At 41.0% G+C, this 22,407-nt stretch overlaps 1 protein-coding gene across 1 annotated transcript in view; it reads left to right on the top strand.

Annotated features, from left to right (window-relative positions):
- Nucleotides 1-22,407, top strand: part of RASGEF1B (RasGEF domain family member 1B) — a 332,669-nt gene that overhangs the window by 140,943 nt on the left and 169,319 nt on the right. The window lies entirely within an intron of this gene.

Genomic DNA, 22,407 nt, shown 5'->3' with positions numbered 1-22,407 from the left:
CAGTGACCACACCACTGTACTTAATACATGTCAGCAGAAACTCTTTCTTTTCCACCACTTTTCCGATGAAGTGAGCTGTAGCTCACGAAAGCTTATGCTCAAATAAATGTTAGTCTCTAAGGTGCCACAAGTCCTCCTTTTCTTTTTGCGAATACATACTGACACGGCTGCTACTCTGAAATCTCTCTAGACTTGAGATTGAAAATTGATATCTAACAGGTAAAATTCCAGTATGGATGGGAGTTCAGTCTGTCTGGATCCTTGATAGGGAAAGCTGGAAACAGCACATTTCTATTTCTGTTGAATAATGTTAATTCTCTTTTATTTGTGGGGAATGCCCCCGCCAGGGGCACCCAACACAGATCACTGGTGAGCAGCCACTAGATCTACCTGCTCAATGCTATTTTCCTTACAAACAGTCTGAACAGTCTTAGTGTCTCAAACTGTAATGTCAGTCAGATCCCTGGGAACTTGAGGTGAAGCTGCACAGCTGTGGTTACTGCTCTTAAATAATGAATTCTGACTCTGTGCCACTAAATTGCAAATGAGTCCTGATGCACACATAATTATTCCTTTAATGAAAATGCAACATCAAGACATTCCCAGCAACGTATTAAGCCACAGTTGGTTGGCACACTGAGCCTTTCATTAACCTTTTCACACATGCAATTGGATTTATCTTACTTACTAGAACTTTTTTTTGAATTCCTCCAAATCTGTTAAAATGAGATATATGCATTTGTGCAATTTCTTGTAGATATTGTTAAAACAAAGTTCCAGGGGGCAGGGAGACTTGGTTTGTCGATTAGCAAGGGAATTGCCACCGAAAATTCTGCTGTCTCTAGGTCTTTATAAGTGGTTTTGTTTAGTCTTTCCGGATTACATTGGGGATGTTCTTAAAGGCGCACACACATTTTCTCATTAGTCCACCACAGACTCTCAGTGGCTCTTCTGCTGCTGACTATTAACTGCCTGAGAATTGAAATCTTGAGTCCCTGTAGTCTAGACACAATGGATGTCTTCCTAATTCTTTCCCAAGTTTTCCCTCTGTGTTCAGTTTCTAGGGCAGTCTTATGCTCCCCTCCTTCTTTTCAGACCCAAACAGGTGAAGAGTTTCAAGGGGCAATTTCTCCCCTCGACCCCAAAGTAGAAGTTCAGTGTATATGTGTTTTTTATGGGCACAATTCTTTTGACTATGTACACAGATCCAAGTGGTTTTGGACACACATAACCATCTAGCCATGTAAATAGTGTATGCAGCCATCAGATTGGTGACCATCATGTAAATAGACATAGAAAAGAGGCCTCCATGTATAAAGCAGACTTTCCATATAGAGTCAAAATATCAGCCTGGAGCCTTTACAAAGAGAGAAGCAACATTTACATTAAGTTTCATGGGGCACTTTTTGATTTTGATAATTTTATAAATTTCAGCGGTAAATGATTTGGAACAAATTAGACTGGCCTGGAGATCTTCGTCTGCAGAGAAAATGCCACATTTTGTATGTTATGTTCACATTCTGCAAAGATGTGTCTTAAATGGCTGGAGCTATTTCAGCTGGATTTGGTTAGTATACTTAGTTGATGGCCAGTTAATTTGTGCGGTGGTACTTCAAGGACACTATAAAGATTTGCCAAATTGTACTTGGGAAGATGGCATTTTTGTATATCTATGTTCTTGTTTTATTTACTGGAAGCAGAACTGACATTAGCTGGATTCTTGACAGCTCTAGTCTTGCCCTTTCCACAGTCCTGCCTCTGAAACATTCCTACACAAGTAATGCCAGTTGTTCTACAGGAAAGCAGGAGAAAAGGATCTGATCCAAAATCCACTGAAGTCAGCGGGAGTCTTTCCATTGACCTCCGTGGTTTGGATTAGGCATTAGGGCTTGGACTACGTTTCCTGAATAATAATTCCCTCCTAGCACTTGTATTTTTCAGAGTAGGAACATATTGCCTCATCCCTTTCTTCACCGTTCCCTCTTCCCCCCTCAAAATACAACCCTGGACATAATTAGTAGCACTAGCTATATAGAGAAATGCAAGTACACTCAAATTTAGTAAATTCCTTTGTAGTTAATGAACTGAGAGCAAGATTACAACAAAGAGTGAATTACAAGCTAAAGGAGTGTCCCTTTAGAACTTGTCTATACAGGGAAATTGACTGGAATAGTTATTGCGGAATAGGTATTGTCAAATAACTTATTCCGCAATAGCTATTCAGAACAATTTCCTTAAATAGAGAATCCCTTAGATTACATAGAGGGAGATTTCCAAAGGCTCAAATGGCATTAGGCTGCAAACTCTTATTGACTTTCAGCAGGAGCTAGGTAACAAGCTGCATTGGAAAATCTACCCTATAGTTTGTTAAAATGAAGGACATATTGCTACTGACTTGAACCTCACTGCCGTAGCTCACGAAAGCTTATGCTCTAATAAATTTGTTAGTCTCTAAGGTGCCACAAGTACTCCTTTTCTTTTTGCCCAATTATTATTATCAATTTGTAGATCTGAAAGTGCTTTATCAAGGGAGCTGAGTGTTATTGGTAATATACTCTAACTTATGTGTATATGTTACAGGTGGGGAAATTGAGGCACAGAAAGGTGAAGTAACTTGTCCAAGGACACCCAGAAGGCCTGGTGGTAGAGCAGTAGAGTCTAGAATTAAGCTCAGGTCTCCTGATGAGGTGAATAATTGTTTGTTTGGCTAGCAAACCCCCAAATCTGGAAAAATATTCAGTTTGGGTCTGAAAATGTTTGGAATTTGGGAAGTCTGGTTGGGAGGAAGGGGGGTGGTGTTCATTTCCCCCTCCTTATTGATTTTAACCTAATGCTTTGTGCACTTGCCTTGGAGATGGGGGAGACAGGTTTGAATCTCCACTCTGGAGCAGGCACTTGAATTCAAATCTGTCCTTTCCCAGCTTAGTGTCCTACCCACCAGGCCATAGGTGAATCGCTCTCAGTCTCTCCTGTTGAAACTGTTGCACTTTGTAGAAACACATACATATTAATTGGGCCAAAGGGTGAATGACTCTATAGCCTGGTGATTATAGCCTGGGGGGTCGGAGACATGGACTCAAATCCCTTCAGTGAATCAGGCAGAGAGAAGATTTGAGACCACATCTCCTACCTCCCAGGTGAGGGCTTTAATTACCAGGCCACAAAATTGTTCTCTCTCTTTTGCTCTTTGGCCCAATTAATATTTATGTATTTCTATAAAGTGAGTTCAAGCCCCTGTGTCATCAGTGGGGATCCAAGCCAGGGTCTCCCCCCATCCCATGCAAGTGCCTTAACTGCTGGGCTAAAGATTATAAAGGGGCGGGAAGCTTTTCACCAGCCAGAATTATCACATCACACTCTCAAATAGTTCTAGTCAACCTGAAACATTTTTGGGAGAATAAATTATTCCTCTGAAAAGTTTTGCTCAGGTCTACTCCTGACTTCCAGTCCAGTGCCTTATCCACCAGACCACACTACCTCTCATAATAAGTGAGCTTCCTCCCATGCGAACGTGGGGGGGGGCAGGGGGAGGAGCAAATACATTGGATTCTAAAGTGAGCGCCAGTATACAGTAATCTGCCAGTATGAACCAGTAGTACGCTTGACTTGTGCAGAGACTGGAGTACTTCCTCTCCCACTTCTTGGTCATCTCCACATAAGACACTCACCTGACCAGGATGAATCATCATACAATGACATGCCATCACCAGGACTCGATACTTATGAAAATGACCTTTTAGCATTGAAATAGCCCTTTGTTCAGAAGGGTGGAATCACTGTTTCTCGAAGTATCACCTCTTTTAGTTTATTGTGCTGAGTGATGACTAGGAATGTCTGTAGCCTTGGATTTCATACTTTGTATGCTCAGATTAGTTTGTACCTGGACATCTTTTTTTAATAAACACTTTATGGGAGAGAAGCTTTGCAGGACAGTGCAGTCATCATGTAGCTACTGATGTTCTCAGAAAGAGAGTGCTTTGTGATAACCAGTTCCTCTGATCCCTTTTTCTCTTATCATCTCTGTCTTTTGGAAGATGGAAAAGCTGCATTTCAGTGCTAATATGACTTATAAATGATGGGGCATTTTTATTTCAACTACATGGGGTTTTATGAACATATTTATGAAGCCTGATTGACTACAGCAAAGAGCTCCATTAGACAGAGGGAGGGCTGTAATGTTATTTCTGAGAGGGGATAGTTGAAATGTGAAGCACTTTTGCAGGGCTTGTGTTCAAGGTAGTTCAAAGAACGTTGTGTGACAGTAGACATTGCTAACCATTCTGTTTGTGCATTTTGCAAACCACCTGTAAGTTAAACCATAATTGATGCTTATCTGAACTCTGTCTGACACTGACGCCAATTTACCATTGTTTGACTTACTCTCTTTCAACTTGGAATATTCCCCAGTAAAATTTATGAGCCAGCACACATTGATCCACCTTGGACTGAGTGGCAGGGTCAAACGTGTGGTTTCTCATTAATCTTCAGGGCTTGCATGCAGTTGATGGTGTGATGTATTACTGAGGAGACAGGCTCTGAAGTGAATGCCAGTTGAAGAGAGTTTGCTTGCAAGAGCAAGATGTGAGCAGAGTTTCAGCTGACTGATCTAATTCAGAATCTTCCCCATTCCACCTCCTAATTTATAAGGCTTTTTCCTCTTGTGTATTTTAGTTTATTCATACAGATGTAAGGCTAGATTTGACTGTTAACATTAGCCCATTGCCCAGAAATTCATATTAAGAGGCCATGTTTTCAATATTGTTTTCAGGGAAGAATATGAGAGATAGGGACAAGAGTGTTATTAATTGATCTATAAGATAATGAGAGGAAATATTAAAGAAGCTTGGGTCTGGTTACAGACACAGGAAGCAAGAGACAATGAAAGAATTATTGTGGCCTATATTGAATTACTGTAATGTGCTGTACTGTCAGCTGGTCTTGAAGACCACGGCTAAGTTTCATGTCTTGTAGAATGGGGCAGCTCTCCTTAGCATGAGTTGCCCTGAGGATGCGACATCTCTGTTTTGTGAACATTATGCTGTCTCAGCTATTTCCAGGTTCAATTCAAAATATAGGACCCAATTTGGTCTGGGATCTCGTAAACTTAGAGAGTGCCTCTCTCCTTAGGCAGCATACAGTGTTAGAGGTGTTTTGGCGGACAAGCCCTAGAGATACATTTTTGTGCTGGAGGCAGGGGGCAATATCAAATGAGGATTCCATCCTGCTTGGCCTCCCAGTTTAGGATATATTGACCTTCAGAGCACTGTTTTCCATCAACAATTGCATGACTATGGACTGCCGTTAGTGGGCTCATTAAGTGGTAGGGTGGGCTGTTTATATTGTCTATTGTGGACAGCTCGATTTAATGTCAGGTTGCTTTTAATCTCTGATGTACCCAGATGCTACGGCAATGTGTATATATTGTAATATAATAAACCATCAAAGAAATAGATTTCTGGATTTGTTTTCTAGTGGACAACACACAAAGACTCTCACCATCTGTTTCTGAGTTTAGTTCCCCAAGATTCACACCGCTGTATCACAGGGTACAGCTGGAGTGTACAGGTTTATATTTCATAATTGTGACTTGTCCACATAGGAAATGTATATTGTGGTAGAACAGACATAATGTTAAACATTATGTGCGAACAAGGATCGCTGTGTTTAACATCAAGCTAGCTGGTCATGGTTAACCATAGAGTGGGCCCTAAAATTAACCATGACCAACTGGCATGATGTAAAACACACCCATCCTTCTCTGTGCTTAGTACTATGTCATATGTAACATCATGCAAGTCAATACATGCTCTAACACAGTCTTATCTTCTAGTGTAGACACGCCCTTAATGACTCTTCCATAAGAATCCTTGTTGAAAACCTTGATGTCAGAGAGCATTTGGTAGTGCTCAGTTTCTCCCCAGAAGAGCTTTCAGTCTAAATAAACAAGAAGGGCAAACGGGGAAGAGGAAATACTATTATCATCTTCCCCATTATACAAATGGGATCAGAGGCTCAGCAAGATTCAGTGACTTGGTCAAAGTCACACAAGAAGTCTGTGGCAGAGTTAGGAAATGAACCCAGGTATCCTGAGTTCCAGTCTAGTTCTTTAATCACAAGACTATCCTTCCTCTCTCAGCTTCAGAATGAAAAGAATCCCAAATGAAGTCAAGAAAAACAACAACAGTCATCGTGACTAGTCATTAATCTCAAGGGCCATGAAAGATACTTAAATTGTAGGGATGATGATATTACTGCTTCAATAGCATTTTTCATATGAGGATCTACGAGCGTTCAGCAAGCATTATAAATTGAGCATTAAAACAACATCATTCTGAAGTAGGTTTGAATAGACCCATTTTACAGATGGCCAAACTGAAGTACAGAGGGGTTGTGACTTGCCCAATATGAAGCAGTCAGTCATTGTCAGGGCTCAGTCATCTTCTCTGCTGTTGGGAAGTGAGAAAGAAGCTTATGACTGCAATAGATGTAATGAACTCCAAGGTTTGTTTTTTTATTTTTTTTTATTTTAGTTTATTAATCCTGCCAAATTGCCTTGGGTGCAATAAACTACAACACCTTTCACTTTATCCACAGATGATGGGGGAGGGAGGGGAAGCTGCAGGAAGATCTGGGTGAGGAAAGTTAGACTCCGATGCATCCGATGAAGTGAGCTGTAGCTCACGAAAGCTTATGCTCTAATAAATTTGTTAGTCTCTAAGGTGCCACAAGTACTCCTTTTCTTTTTGCGAATACAGACTAACACGGGTGCTACTCTGAAACCTCCAATGAAAGGCCAGGGAATCACATAATTTTAGTGTAAATTGATGTTTATACACTTTTCCTATTAAACCATATATACATTATTCTTAAGAGACAGCAATAAGCCCTTTATCAAAAAATATCTATTGCCAGGAGACAGATAAACTGACAATATTTCCCATTTGAAAGTATCCTTGAAAGGAAAACATTTAGGTACCAAAATTAAGTTGATAAAAAAATTTCTCAAAGAAAACCAACAATCCATGGGTCATAGAGTTAATGTTGTTGTGTTACGATGAAATATGCATTTTTATACTATATTTGTGAAGAATAATGTGTTTGGTTATTATGTTGTCAGTGTGAGATTTATTCTGTCCTCAGTAATTCAGTTCCTTGCTTTAAAGTGCTGGGGTTTTGTAAGTGAGGTAACCATATTGCTGTCCCTGTATAGCTTTAGTTTTTGAAACACTTTCTTTTGTTTTGAAAAATAGTGACTGGCTTGAACTATAACTGTATCCTTTATTCAAAGGTATTGCTAAAATGAGTCATAAAAGTAGCCTGAGATTACCAGTGATTATCAAAGGAAATGATGTGTTTTAAGCTTCAAAATCTTGCACTCGCGATGAGACAGAATGCTCTGTTTGCCTGCCTCAGTCTAATAAATATTAGCTAATACTTTAAACTTGCAACCCTTGAAAGTTCTGTGGCCCATTGCAGATGAATGCTAAAAACTTGCTGATGCCAGTTTTAGTGCTGTGATTAGGATTTGCAGAGATCTATTTGTATCTCCTACAAAAGAAGTTCCTTATGATACATTATATATACAGAGCCTATGGAACAATGTCTGAACATTTGAGAGAGTTGGTCACTTCCTGTCCTCTCTTTGTTTAATGATTTTTCCTGGTACAGGTCGGTCTGCATTGCTTTGTGTTTCATATTGCCGTGGTTGGCAGTTGCTTACGTGGTGTATATGGCCCTTTTAGATAGCCGTTGTTACTGAGTTTAAAGTTAGTTGCAATGAATACTGTTCTAACTCAATTTGGCCAGCAGTGTGGACTGGATTAAATGATCAAGAATAGATAAGAGCCTAGACACGAGCAATGTTTTTCAACCCCTGTTCAAATACAAGTTGGTGGTGTCTGGCTAAACCATGGTTAGGAGCCTCTCTGCTGTAAAATCAACAATACTGGAGGACCAGGTTATGGGAAATACAATTCTGTCTTGTTGTGTATCTGGGACCCCCACCTGTACTGGAATTGTGTTCTCAAAGCATGCTGTCACCAATTCCCTGTGAAACTGTTAGATGGGAAGTACAGTTTGGGTCTCTCCTCCAGTAGATGGCACCAAACAAAAGTTGGTGTGGGACCTTCTTGTTTCTTTATGAGATATGAAAGCCTGAAAGATTATTTTCCAAACAATTTTTTTTTTCTGCTTTTTTTTCTTACTTATAAATTCAGGTCTTGTCTATCCAGGTACATAATTGATGCACAAGTGAAGAACTAGTGGAAGGATGACATCACAAGAGGCTCAAAGTTGAGCAGTTGGAAGAAAAACTACTTTTGTTTAAAACTTTGGTTTTAGCAAACACATATTTTAGTCCAATATCTAATAAAGACTTGGGAGAAAGGAGATATTTGTTAAAGATACAACATCTCCCTGTGTTCAATTAAGGAGTGAAAAAGTTCTAAATGACATCTGAGACCCCCAAGAAATTCTTCCTCAACACCTGGGATGATCTGACATGACATTCCTGATATTTCTCAAGTAAAAACCAAGCATAAAAAAGCCTAACCCCCTTTTCTGGTCAGAAAGCTGGTTGGAAAAGCTGATCAGAAAATCAGCTGAAAGTTTGGATGATAATGAGGGGGGAAATGAAAAAAAATTCATAGAAATATTTGATGTTTTGGCAAAGTATTGAAAACTGATTTTTGGAGGTGGGGGGGGGGACTGAAAACTAAACATTTCCAGTTTTTGGCAGAAAACATACTTTTTGTGACAATTTTTTTTCCATTTAAAACCCAATTTTCAGTTTTGAAAAACAGTTTAACTGAAAAATTTTCAACTAGCCCTAATCTTTACACCCCCCCCCCCCGAAGGTAAATAAAGGACACAGATCTATTTGCTTTCCTTTGCAGGTCTCAGGCCATTGGACTTTCACCTTTTCCACTGGGAGGGTTTAGTAGATTTAATTGGCAGTAAACATTTCCTGATACTCGTGCTTAATTTTTCTCCTAGAGGTTTCAGTTACAATACAAATTACAGATACTCTCAAGAGCATTTTATGTACCTACTGTCAGAGAGAGGTATCAGAGTGACTGACTCTTGACCATGTTTTTTTGTTTGTTTGTTTGTTTCATGCTATAATTATCATTAATATTCCTAGATTTGTTTTTTTAGATGTAATGGTGATAAAAGGCTCAAGGAAAAATACTGTTGTTCTGCTAGTATGAATCCTGAAAAGCTCTGGCTACAGAAATAGTCATATAGAATGAATGATTATAGGTTTCCCTTGTTTTTTAAACATAGGCCTCTTCCATCTCACAAAGAGGTCTAAGTGGTTTTGTTTTTGGAAGAGTACATCAAAAAGAGATAAGCTCATAGCTGTAATTGCTCTCTAGTGGAAAGGCTATGACAAACACAGGAGAACTTTCATGGCTAATTTTACACTGCTGTGACTAATAGGACTAATTGACTGAATATAACCACTTGTGTTGATGGAGCTTCAAGAAGGGAAGCAGCATATGGTGGGGGGAAGGGTGGGGGTGGGAAAGGAAATACCAAGGCCCCTGCACTTGGATACTTCAGTGGGGATTTATGAGAAGACCTAACAATATGAGTCACCTTTGTGAGCTTCTGCAGTTAGAATCAACTCAGCTGTCACAGATGGACTAACTATAATAGTCTGACTCAAAGTACTGTGAGGATACTATCAAACTCGGGGGTCCATGGCTTGGATGACAAAGATCAGACAAATTTTATTATAGATTACCCTCTCAATGGGACGCGTGTTTATAAAATATAAGGTGTGGGAGGTGCTCCTATGCTGATTGTTTTTCCAATCTGGGCCTACTTTTGTTGGCTCAACAATTCAGAGCTCAATAGGATGGGAGAGGAGGAGGTTATACAGTGACTTCAGCTAGCAGATGCTGTCAGCGTCTGAAATCTTAGCAGTGTCCTGCAGGAAGAAAACCAAAATCCATTTGTAGGTAGGAGTGGATAGGTCACGGGATTAGTTACTGGATACTCAGCCATTTGCTTTAAGCATGCATGTTTGAACCCTGTACTAAGTAAAAATTGTTACTATCTAAGAGATCTTTAGTGTTATGAAATAAAGTAGATATCCCAGTCCAGTTCCCACTTGACAAGAATTCATGTTACAAAAACCTCCCTGTTGACAATCTCATCAGATGGGCCAAGGATTAAATGGGCTTTGCATAGAACAGCGTAGAGCGAAACTGGGCTCCAGAAAAAAAGCGTGGAAACATTCCACATGGTACTACTTCTACAGGAGTTAGGTGCAATTGTGGGGGAGGGGGAAGACAAGTATGCTTATAGAAAGTGGAGATTTTTGAAATAACAAATGATTTATGTTCTGTGAAACTGGTTGCTTCTCAGATGAGAAACAGAAGCCCAAATTGATCAGTTCATAGAGCTGGTAGGAAATATTGATTTCAAAAGTTTTAAAACAAAAAAGGAACAAATTTGTTGTGAAAAATTTCACCCAAATATGTCCAATTTCCCACCAGCTATAGAATTCATCAAAAATTTTCAAATGCGGATGTTTTCTATGGAGAAAAAAAAAAGGGGGGGGCAAAGTTTTCACAAATCTTTTTATGAAAGTCTCAACTTTTTAACCAGCTCTAGTTATTTGTTATAAGCAAAAGAGTTTTTTACATTTTGGTAATGAAACATAAAAGCTAAGTTACAACTACAACTGAATTTTAAGATAAATCAGAAGTTGCTTTCAATCATTAAGTGAACAGTTATGCTGTGTGTGGGGGGGTGTAAGAAAGGAAAATGATTGAATAATCATTTCTTGGGAAGGCAATTTTGAGTTTAACTGACATTTCATTACATTTAAAAAAATTGTTGAAGAATTCCTTTTGGTTGGACTGTCGTTGACAAACCCCCCAAGTTTGGGTTTGTATCACATGTGAATGTCAAATCAAGAAGGATCTGTGTCAGGCTAATGATCCAAGGTTCCGCAAGGATACTGAAATCCTCTCTGCAGTATAGTGAAGGATAAGTTCAGCACTTTGTGATAAGACTGCAGGCTAGTCTGTATTAGAAAACTTGTAGTAATGTGACTGAATCATTGTAAAAGGTTGTTACACCATTGCATACCTCTAATGTAGACACTCTAAAATCAGTTTAAATGGCTCCTATCCTGGTTCAGATTAATTTGGTGAAATTGGCTCCAGTGGGTCTACTCTCACATTGAATGTTGTGCTTTGCTGGATCAGAGAGTAAATATCCCTCTGCTCCTTTAGGATGAAATTTACCCCCCTGCTGAGAACCAGGACAACGGTCTTTGTACCACTGAAATGCCTCAAAATAGAGCTTAAGTGGGAGTTACATTTTAGAGGCCTTGTACCTGTCCTTTGTGCAGGGATGAGTGTCATCTAAGTGAAACACAAAAAGTATTTGTGTGCGTGTCCTGACTCCCAGCTAGCCGTGGAGGGAGAGAGAGTGGCTGGATCATCCCCCACTGAGAAGAGAAGATCTTAAGCATTCTGAGAAAAGAGAATAAGAAAAGGGAGTCGGGTCTCTTTGCTGTCCCTGGATGAGAGCTGACAGGTGGGCAATGATAATGCAATTCCTCAGTTTGTGCTGGGTCTGCCAGAAGGTCCACACACTCCCAGCAGTAATGAATCCTGACAGCACCAGCTGTCAGTCAGGGAGAAGAATCTCTCAATGCTGCATTGCATGCTGCTTTCTTCTCTTGTGCCGATGGATGAGCCTAATGCCAAATGATGGGTTGCCTTGGCAGCAGATGAAGAATGCTAGTGGAAATCTTCTCCACAATCCTTTTTAGCTATGGCTTTGCCTAGTCTTTACATAATTAATTGTCTTAAATGTATAAGATGGTGAAACTGGCGGGGGGGGACTGTACTGCATCCTCTGTTGTTTGAACATTTCTTTGTTTGTTTGTGTGGGGAAAGTGTCATCATGTGGTGAGCACATAGACTCCCTGGGCTCCATGCCACTCGGCCACTGCCATGCTGGGTGAACTTGGGTGGGTCTTCATAATCATCATCAGAAGTTACTTTTCCCCTTGCGAGTTATTAAAGGCAAAACATCATTAACTCAGGCAAATGTTGCAGATGTGGTGTGGTACCTATTCTGCGGGATTTCTTCTAGGGTGAAATCCTGACCCCATAGAAATCAATGCCATTGCCTTCAGTGGGGCCAGAATTTCACCTCTAATGTTTCGGAGATGTCTGGTTAGTGGAGGAGATTGGAAAGCAATCTTCATTAATATTAACAACATCCTTGCTATAAAACATAGTCATTTGAAGGGACACCACAGGGCTACAAATACACCTGGTTAAAAACAAAACAGCTATTGTTAATGATTCTACTGGTGGACAAAAAGTAATTATGGCAAAATAGAAATAGATTCTTCTGTAGCTGCGGCTCATAAAAATGTTCCTGTTATGACAGATGAAAAGGTTATGTGTTGTAAAAAACGTTCTCCAGAATTTGGAGGAAAAACAGAGCCTCTCACAAAAAAAATCTCATCTCTGTCTAGGTGTTGGTTGGAGCAGGTCCTTTTTTTCTGTCTGTGTTTGTACAGCACCTACCACAATTGGGTCCTGGTCCAGGATTTGGGCTCCTAGAAGAAACGACCACAAAACAAACAAACAAACAATAATAATGTTAATTGACATAATATTTGAGAACCTTAACAATTGTAAAGTAATACAAGGTTCTCCTTAAAAAGAAAAGGAGTACTTGTGGCACCTTAGAGACTAATTTATTAGAGCATAAGCTTTTGTGAGCTACTGCTTACTTCATCAGATGCCTTGTCTCTCCCTTTTCGTTAGGTGTGTGTTTTTGTTTCTTTGGTTTTGTATGTTCGTTTTTACTGAGGGAAAGCTATGACAGAGCAGTGTGCTTCGCTCTAATGGTGATGAAGCTTACAGTTATTCTAGTTTCTTGAAGGAGTGCATTCTGTAATCATGGACCAGTTGCCTGTAAGCTTCACAGGTCTCACCCAGGTGGTTAGCAGTTCTGTTGTTTTTCAGGATCATAGCTGTTGGACATAGCATGGTCTTTGAAAGAAGCCCCTGTAGTAGCTGGAGCCAATTACTTGATAACAGAACGAAACCTTGAATTTGAGTCTGAATACTAGTCTTGTATATCACAGAGAAGGCTGAGTTTGGCTCACTGATTTTTACCTTTCTGGACTGTGGATGGGAAATTTAAAATGGAATTTGGTTCTTTTTTTAATTGCTTTAATATTTTGCAAAATCATGATTAAGTCACGGTCTTTATCAGGATCTTCCACATGATCCTTTGGTCTTCTAGTTTCTTTCGTGCCAAATTCTGGTCTGATTGAAGTGAATGACTTGTCAATGGCTTCTATGGGATCAAGGCTGGGATTGCATAGGCTTCAAAGCATGTTATTGGAATCCCTTGTATGGTTCATAGTGCTTTGTTGGCTTATTGTATGTTATATGTTATAATTTATTGCAATGCTGTTTGGAAAATGATCATATGCTGTTTCCACAGAGATTTCCTGGTGATCATTTTAGGGGAGGGAGGTGGTCACGTAATTAAGAAATGTTACTTTTCAGGTTTTTCTTTATCAGTTCCAATCTTTGTATTTATTTTTACATAAATGGTTTGGGAACAGCATCCTGATTTGGTTTAGAGACTGATCCCAGACCCACCCCTGAATCTGAATGCCCACAAGGATTGGGGAAGTGTGGATCTGGGTCTGAACTTTGTGGCCAAGACCTTTCTGTATTTTATGTATTATTTTTAATGGTATTTTTAACTTAGTGGTTCTCTAGGACACCTAGAAAGCTGTGGTTATTGGGCATCAAAGAAATAAATTATACTGTTGTAACAAATCTGGACAGGTTAGTTGGTTGTCTCTCTGGCTTTCAGGTATTGCCTTAAATCAGTAATGACAGAGGATATATAAAATATCACTTTAAATCAGAGCTCCTGCGTGAATTAGTACCTTGGGGTTATTTTGTTTGAGTGGAAACTATGAAATCATGTATGTTTTCAGGACTCCCTACTGGATATTGATTCTCCTACTGGTCTGGCAAATGAGGAGAGTGAGGGTTCATGGGGGTCAGGGGGAGACAAAAAGGAACTTTACAATTCCGTGTCATATGCATCATTGTGAAAGGTAAAAGAACCAGTCCCACGCTACATTTTCTCTTTTTCTTTGCAAGGCTGATTGCTACTCACTGAGCAAAGTTCCCGTGGGCATTGAGCATGGAGGGATATAAGATACTGAACAAAATATTTTTGAATGAATAGAGTTGTTGACTGAATAATTGATTTCTGTTTTATGTAACCAAGCATGGGGAACATTTGGCTGCTGCAGGATCCCCCCATGAGCCACTTGAGCATACAGGCAGGGGGTATGGGTTGGCTTTGAATGTTCCTTTGAAGGGGTTACAATTGATCCCTCTTCCCTTGGAAGGCAAGGAACAGCTGTTAAGAGACTGCTATACCATGTCTGTGTGAGGACCTCTCTGGAATGATGAATAACACTATGGCCACATAGCCCTTTTACAGTTTTTTTCTGGGGCTTGGGAGGTATGTGTATATCTTCAATGCTTGTCAAAGGTTTCAGACCAACAGCCTTGCATGCTGAATTCCTCTATGAATGTCCCCAATAACAGTAAAGCATTGACAACAGGAGGCTGTATCCCATCAATATGCCTCTAATCTGACCTAGAAGGGAATCCTCTGTGAAGGAAAAAGATGAGTTCGCTCTCCAGATCCATTCAGTCTTCAGGTTTCAGAGTAGCAGCCGTGTTAGTCTGTATTCGCAAAAAGAAAAGGAGTACTTGTGGCACCTTAGAGACTAACAAATTTATTTGAGCATAAGCTTTCGTGAGCTACAGCTCACTTCATCGGATGCATTTGGTGGAAAATACAGAGAGGAGATTTGTATACACACACAGAGAACATGAAACAATGGGTTTTATCATATACACTGTAAGGAGAGTGATCACTTAAGATGAGCCATCCCCAGCAGCGGGGGGTGGGGGGAGGGAGGAAAACATTTCATGGTGACAAGCAAGATAGGCTATTTCCAGCAGTTAACAAGAACATCTGAGGAACAGTGGGGGGTGGGGTGGGGGGAGAAATAACATGGGGAAATAGGTTTACTTTGTGTAATGACTCATCCATTCCCAGTCTCTATTCAAGCCTAAGTTAATAGTATCCAGTTTGCAAATTAATTCCAATTCAGCAGTCTCTCGTTGGAGTCTGTTTGTTTTTGAAGTTTTTTTGTTGAAGGATAGCCACCCTCAGGTCTGTAATCGAGTGACCAGAGAGATTGAAGTGTTCTCCAATTGGTTTTTGAATGTTATAATTCTTGACGTCTGATTTGTGTCATTTATTCTTTTATGTAGAGACTGTCCAGTTTGACCAATGTACATGGCAGAGGGGCATTGCTGGCACATGATGACATATATCACATTGGTAGATGCGCAGGTGAACGAGCCTCTGATAGTGTGGCTGATGTGATTAGGCCCTATGATGGTGTCCCCGAATAGATATGTGGACAGAGTTGGCAACGGGCTTTGTTGCAAGGATAGATTCCTGGGTTAGTGGTTCTGTTGTGTGGTGTGTGGTTGCTGGTGAGTATTTGATTCAGATTGGGGGGCTGTGTGTAAGCAAGGACTGGCCTGTCTCCCAACATCTGTGAGAGTGATGGGTCGTCCTTCAGGATGGGTTGTAGATCCTTGATGATGCATTAGAGAGGTTTTAGTTGGGGGCTGAAGGTGATGGCTAATAGCGTTCTTTTATTTTCTTTGTTGGGCCTGTCCTGTAGTACGTGACTTCTGGGTACTCTTCTGGCTCTGTCAATCTGTTTCTTGACTTCAGCAGGTGGGTATTGTAGTTGTAGGAATGCATGATAGAGATCTTGTAGGTGTTTGTCTCTGTCTGAGGGGTTAGAGCAAATGCGGTTATATTGTAGAGCTTGGCTGTAGACAATGGATCATGGTATGATCTGGATGAAAGCTGGAGGCATGTAGGTAGGAATAGCGGTCAGTAGGTTTCCGATATAGGGTGGTGTTTATGTGACCATCGCGTATTAGCACCGTACTGTCCAGGCAGTGGATCTCTTGTGTGGACTGGTCCAGATTGATGGTGGGATGGAATAGTGGAAATCTGTCAGCTTCATGAAAAAACTCGCACAGATACAGACAGATATCATCTTCCTCTCCAAATGCAAACAGATGGACATCATACCAAAAGGACTGAAGGTAAAAAATCCATTACAATCTACATACCACACAGACTATGCTGACAGCTTGTGCCACACACTCTCAAAGAAACTGCGGAACCACCTGATCAACATCCTCTACAGCAAACAGGGAAAGATTAAGAATGAGCTCTCAAAACTGGATACTCTCATAAAGAACCAACCTTCCACACAAACTTCCTCGTGGCTGGACTTTACAAAAACTAGGCAAGCCATTTACAACACACACTTTGCTTCTCTACAAAAGAAAAAGGACACTAAGCTATCTAAACTACTACATGCCACAAGGGGCCACAACAGTGGTTCCCGTATCCCACCCAGCAATATTGTTAATCTATCCAACTATACTCTTAACCCAGCAGAAGAATCGGTCCTATCTCAGGGCCTCTCCTTTTGCCCCTCCACCCCCACGAACATGATACAGTTCTGTGGTGACCTAGAATCCTATTTTTGACATCTCCGACTCAAGGAATATTTCCAACACACCTCTGACCAACATATTAACCCACAGAGACCTTCCTATCAACACTACAAAAAGAAGGATTCTGGGTGGACTCCTCCTGAAGGTCAAAACAACAGACTGGACTTCTACATAGAGTGCTTCCGCTGACGTGCATGAGCTGAAATTGTGGAAAAGCAGCATCGCTTGCCCCATAACCTCAGCCGTGCAGAACACAGTGCCATCCACAGCCTCAGAAAGAACTCTGACATCATAATCAAAAAGGCTGACAAAGGAGGTGCTGTCGTCATCATGAATAGGTCGGAGTATGAACAAGAGGCTACTAGGCAGCTCTCCAACACCACTTTCTACAAGGCATTACCCTCTGATCCCACTGAGAGCGTGGGATTGCGTGGGACTGGCCATGTGCTACCACTGTGAAAGCCAGTCAAAAGTTGGCAGAGTACTGCTTCACGGTGACTCTCAGCCAGTACATGGAGCAGATGAGGTTAGAGCATGGGCAGATAAGGGCAGGGAGAAGTCTGCAAGGAGCTACAGAGACTAATCCAGGCATTGGGTTTCAAGGACTTCTGTGGAGCTGATCTGGGGCCTGGAGATTAGGATTCCTTCCTCCCGCTACTTACGCCTCTGCCCAATGCCTGGCGTAGCTATCGAAGCTGGGTACTAGTCTCAGAATTTAGTGCAATTCAACCTACTGTGATTTCTAGTTTCTGAGGCCTCGTCTTCACTGGGGATTTACACTGATTTCAGCAATCAGTGTCCAACTCTGGCATAGTCATGCCAGCGCAGAGCTGGAGGACAGACAGGCACAACCACAATATGACTGTGCTACTTACTCTATAGAGAAAATCATGGCCTTGTTTGCCTATACTAGGGATTTACACTGGACTCTGATGGCTGGAACCAGGGAAACTCCCCGGGCCGTCGATGACTTTGTCCCAGCGTCCTGCTTTTTGGAAAGTAGGAACGCTGTGACCAAACAAAAGCCACACATTGTGTAAGGAAAGGGAGCCAACCCATCTGTCCCCAAAGATGGCGATTTCCTGGGCAGCATTTGATGCACTATTTTTCTTTCTGACTCTGAGTGTTGCGCTGAGAAAATTGTGAATCTCTCTTTTCAGGGCTGAAAAGGAGAAGCCCGCCTGCTCGTGTGTGAAGCATTTGGTGCGAACCGAAGAGCAGCCTATTCTGATTAACCAACTATCAGAAATAATAATCATGAAAAATGCGGGTGTAGAGGAGCTTCAGCCAAACAGAAATCTTTTCCTTAAGAGAAAAATGAGAAATGGGGGGTATCTCCAAACATGGTCCCTTTGATCAAAGCTCTTCTTTTAAGCTTGTACATGTCCCCCCAAATCAGTGCTCCGTTTCCTTAAATAGAGCTTGGAACTTTATCTGGTACCTTTTTATTTTTATCTGGTTTTTGGTGGCTGAGTGTGTTTCTATACCCATCCCAAATCTGTCCTGATTTGAAGCACTCCCAATGTGACTGTCACCGCTGAACAGAATGTGCTCTACTAAAGCTATATTTACACGTTGGAATTTGTTTGTAGGTAGGCTGCTATCCTTGGATCCTGGCAGCCCATGTTGCTGGGCTCCAGCCGCAATACAAAATCATTAGGCGGCATGAATATTTTTTCTTCCCATTTGCAATTTGCCAAGGGGTGTCCCCTCTCCTCCTCCGCACCTCCTCCCTGTTCACCAAAGAGCAGCAAGGTCCCTTTTCACAAATACGTATCTAAAGGCAACTCTTAAATCAAACAGTGGTATAACTCCCCTGGCAGACAGAACATGCCCATCCTAGCAGGTTGGCAGCAGCCGTAGGGCATCCATTAACTGCTGATCCCTAATTCTGCTGCCCAAAGGGCAGTTTTAGGATAAATATCTGTCTTTTCAATGGCAGCACTGAGCAATCCATTGCTATTTCCATCAGCAGAAAGTGGAGTTGATGTTTTACTCTGATTACCAGCCGTGTTGGGGAAACATGCTGCAGGTTCCTGTGCAGAGTCTGGGCCACCACCAACCAGCCACACAAATCTCCACATAAGAATGGCCATACTGGGTCAGACCAAAGGTCCATCCAGCCCAGTATCCTGTCTACCGACAGTGGCCAATGTCAGGTGCCCCAGAGGGAGTGAACCTAACAGGTAATGATCAAGTGATCTCTTTCCTGCCATCCATCTCCACCCTCTGGTAAACAGAGGCTAGGGACACCATTCCTTACCCATCCTGGCTAATAACCATTAATGGACTTAACCTCCATGAATTTATCCAGTTTTCTTTTAAACTCTGTTATAGTCCTAGCCTTCACAATCTCCTCAGGCAAGGAGTTCCACAGGTTGACTGTGTGTTGTGTGAAGAAGAACTTCCTTTTATTTGTTTTAAACCTGCTGCCCAATAGTTTCATTGGTGGCACCCAGTTCTTATATTATGGGAACAAGTAAATAACTTTTCCTTATTCACTTTCTCCACACCACTCATGATTTTATCTCTCTATCATATTCCCCCCTTAGTCTCCTCTTTTCCAAGCTGAAAAGTCCTAGCCTCTTTAATCTCTCCTCATAATCTCTCCCCATTCCAAACCCCTAATCATTTTAGTTGCCCTTTTCTGAACCTTTTCTAATGCCAGTATATCTTTTTTTGAGATGAGGGGACCACATCTGTACGCATTATTCAAGATGTGGGTGTACCATGAATTTATACAAGGGCAATAAGATATTCTCCGTCTTATTCTCTATCCCTTTTTTAATGATTCCTAACTTCCTGTTTGCTTTTTTGACTATTGCTGCACACTGCGTGGACGTCTTCAGAGAACTATCCACGATGACTCCAAGATCTTTCTCTTGATTAACTAAATTAGCACCTCCATCATATTGTATATATAGTTGGGGTTATTTTTTCCAATGTGCATTACTTTACATTTATCCACATTAAATTTCATTTGCCATTTTGTTGCCCAATTGCTTAGTTTTGTGAGATCTTTTTAAAGTTCTTCACAGTCTGCTTTGGTCTTAACTATCTTGAGCAGTTTAGTATCATCTGCAAACTTTGCCACCTCACTGTTTACCCCTTTCTCCAGATCATTTATGAATAAGATGAATAGGATTGGTCCTAGGACTGACTCTGGGGGAACACCACTCCCCTCTCCATTAGTTCCATTGGGGAACACCACTCCCCATCCATAGTTACCCCTCTCCATTCTGAAAATTTACCATTTATTCCTACCCTTTGTTCCCTGTCTTTTAACCAGTTCTCAGTCCATGAAAAGAAGTTCCCTCTTATCCCATGACAACTTAATTTACATAAGAGCCTTTAGTGAGGGACCTTGTCAAAGGCTTCCTGGAAATCTAAGTACACTATGGCCACTGGATCCTCCTTGTCCACATGTTTGTTGGCCCCCTCAAAGAACTCTATTAGATTAGTAAGACATGATCTCCCTTTACAGAAACCATGCTGACTTTTGCGCAACAATTTATGTTCTTCTATGTGTCTGACAATTTTATTTTTACTATTTTTTTAATTAATTTGCCCGGTACTGGCATTAGAGTGTAATTGCCAGAATCACCTCCAGGGCCCTTCTTAAATATTGGCGTTACATTAGCTATCTTCCAGTCATTGGGTACAGAAGCTGATTTAAAGGACAGGTTACAAACCGTAGTTAATAGTTCCGCAATTTCATATTTGAGTTCTTTCAAAACTCTTGGGTGAATGCCATCAGGCCTCGGTGACTTGTTACTGTTAATTTTCTCAATGAATTTCAAAACCTCCTCTAGTGACAGTTTGTGACAGTTCCTCAGATTTGTCAGCTACAAAAGATGGCTCAGGTTTCGGAATCTCCCTAACATCCTCAGCTGAGAAGATTGAAGCAAAGAATTCATTTAGTTTCTCTGCTAATGCTAAGATGATTTTATCATCTTTAAGTGCTCCTTTGTATCTCGATCATTCAGGGGCCCCACTGGTTGTTTAGCAGGCTTCCTGCTTCTGGTATACTTAAAAAAATTTTGTTATTACCTTCTGAGTTTTTGGCTAGCTGTTCTTCAAACTCCTTTTTGGCTTTTCTTATTACATTTAATTTGGCAGTGTTTATGCTCCTTTCTATTTACCTCACTAGGATTTGACTTCCACTTTTTAAAAGATGCCTTTTTATCTCTCACTGCTTCTTTTACATGGTGGTTAAGCCACGGTGGCTCTTTATTTAGTTCTTTTGCTGTGTTTTTTAATTTGGGGAATACATTTAAGTTGAGCCTCTATTGTGGTGTCTTTGAAAAGCGTCCATGCAGCTTGCAAGGATTTCACTCTAGTCACTGTACCATTTAATTTCTGTTTAACTAACCTCTTTATTTTTGCATAGTTCTCCTCTCTGAAATTAAATGCCACAGTGTTGGGCTGTTGAGGTGCTCTTCCACAGAACGACAGCTTTTCTTAAAAACAAACATACGTCCACAGCATGGTTTTGATTAAATAATAATCATGGTCTGGGTAGAATATTTACATTTATGTTCAAAACACATGGAGTTGGCTTGTCTCGAGAAGATCTGCTGTTGTCATTCTGTGCTGCTTTTTTTTTTTTCATGAATACTTAGAATGCACATTTTTATAGCCCTGCTGATTCCTTTCCCCCTTTTTGTAAAGGGGAGTGGTTGAGTCCTCCAGGATTTTGCCATGTAGGCCCAGACCCTGCAAAGTGCTGAAGCACTTGGAGGAGACAATAGGAGGGAGGGGAGTGGCAAAGGCGGAGCAGCAAGGGATTGGTTTATAAGAGTAGGATCAAAGGAGGCAAAAGGGCTGCCATGTTTTTTTTATTATTGTTAATTGATTGATTGTTCCTGTAGCACTCGAGCCCTAGTCGCGGACCAGGACCCCATGTTGCTATGTTTTCCTGTGCATTGATGAATAAACTGGGACTCTCATAAACTTGCCTAGTTTAATCTTATTTTTAGATAATCCCCTTCTGAAGGGTAACTCCAGCTTTGTGCGCCTGAGTTTTTTCCCAAGAGGCAAAAACAATCAAGGGATAGAAAAAGAGGAAGGGAAACCAAAGGATGAGAGTAACTGCAGTAGAAAAGGTCTTTAAGAAAATCAGAAGGAAGAGGAATAGAAAAAAGGCTTCCTTTTTAGCCGGCAGAAGGCATCCCCTTCTGTGTGAAACCTTTCAAGTGGAAGGGACCTTCAGAAACGTCCGCAAGGAATGGACCAGCAATTCTGACATCATGATTAGTCCAAATAGATCATTAAAACCTTCCTCAAGACCATCTTTTGTCTGAAGGAGGAATTACTGATCTCTTTAGTTACTCATGAGGAAAAATCCTGGCCCCATTGAAGTCAATGGTCAGGGACCAGGATTTCACCCCTGGTGTCTACATCCTAGGAATTTTCCCCACCTGTTTCTGTTTGTCAGTTTTGTTGATTAATTAGACACAGATTAAGAAAAGCATCTGGAAAATGATGAAATGGCAGAGAACAATGAGCCCGATAAGAAGGGAAGCATCAAAGGGCACCTATGCCCACACCAGAGTGTTGTCATTAAATGTAATGGTTCCCCCGTGGCTGTAGCAGCATCTGCTGAGTTGTGATTTTGAGTGCACATGGGACTGTGGCCTGCCAGAATGAAGCTTGCTGTACCTGGCAATGCAGCAAATAACAATGGCTTCAAACTCTGTATCTCTCCTGAGTTAACCCCCTTTCCCCAATGCATCGGTCTGTGGAAAGTAATGAGATTCTTCTC

This window comes from Dermochelys coriacea, chromosome 4 (genome assembly GCF_009764565.3).
Source record: "Dermochelys coriacea isolate rDerCor1 chromosome 4, rDerCor1.pri.v4, whole genome shotgun sequence".
NCBI classification, from domain to species: Eukaryota; Metazoa; Chordata; order Testudines; family Dermochelyidae; genus Dermochelys; species Dermochelys coriacea.
This window is presented reverse-complemented; position numbering and strand designations above follow the sequence as displayed.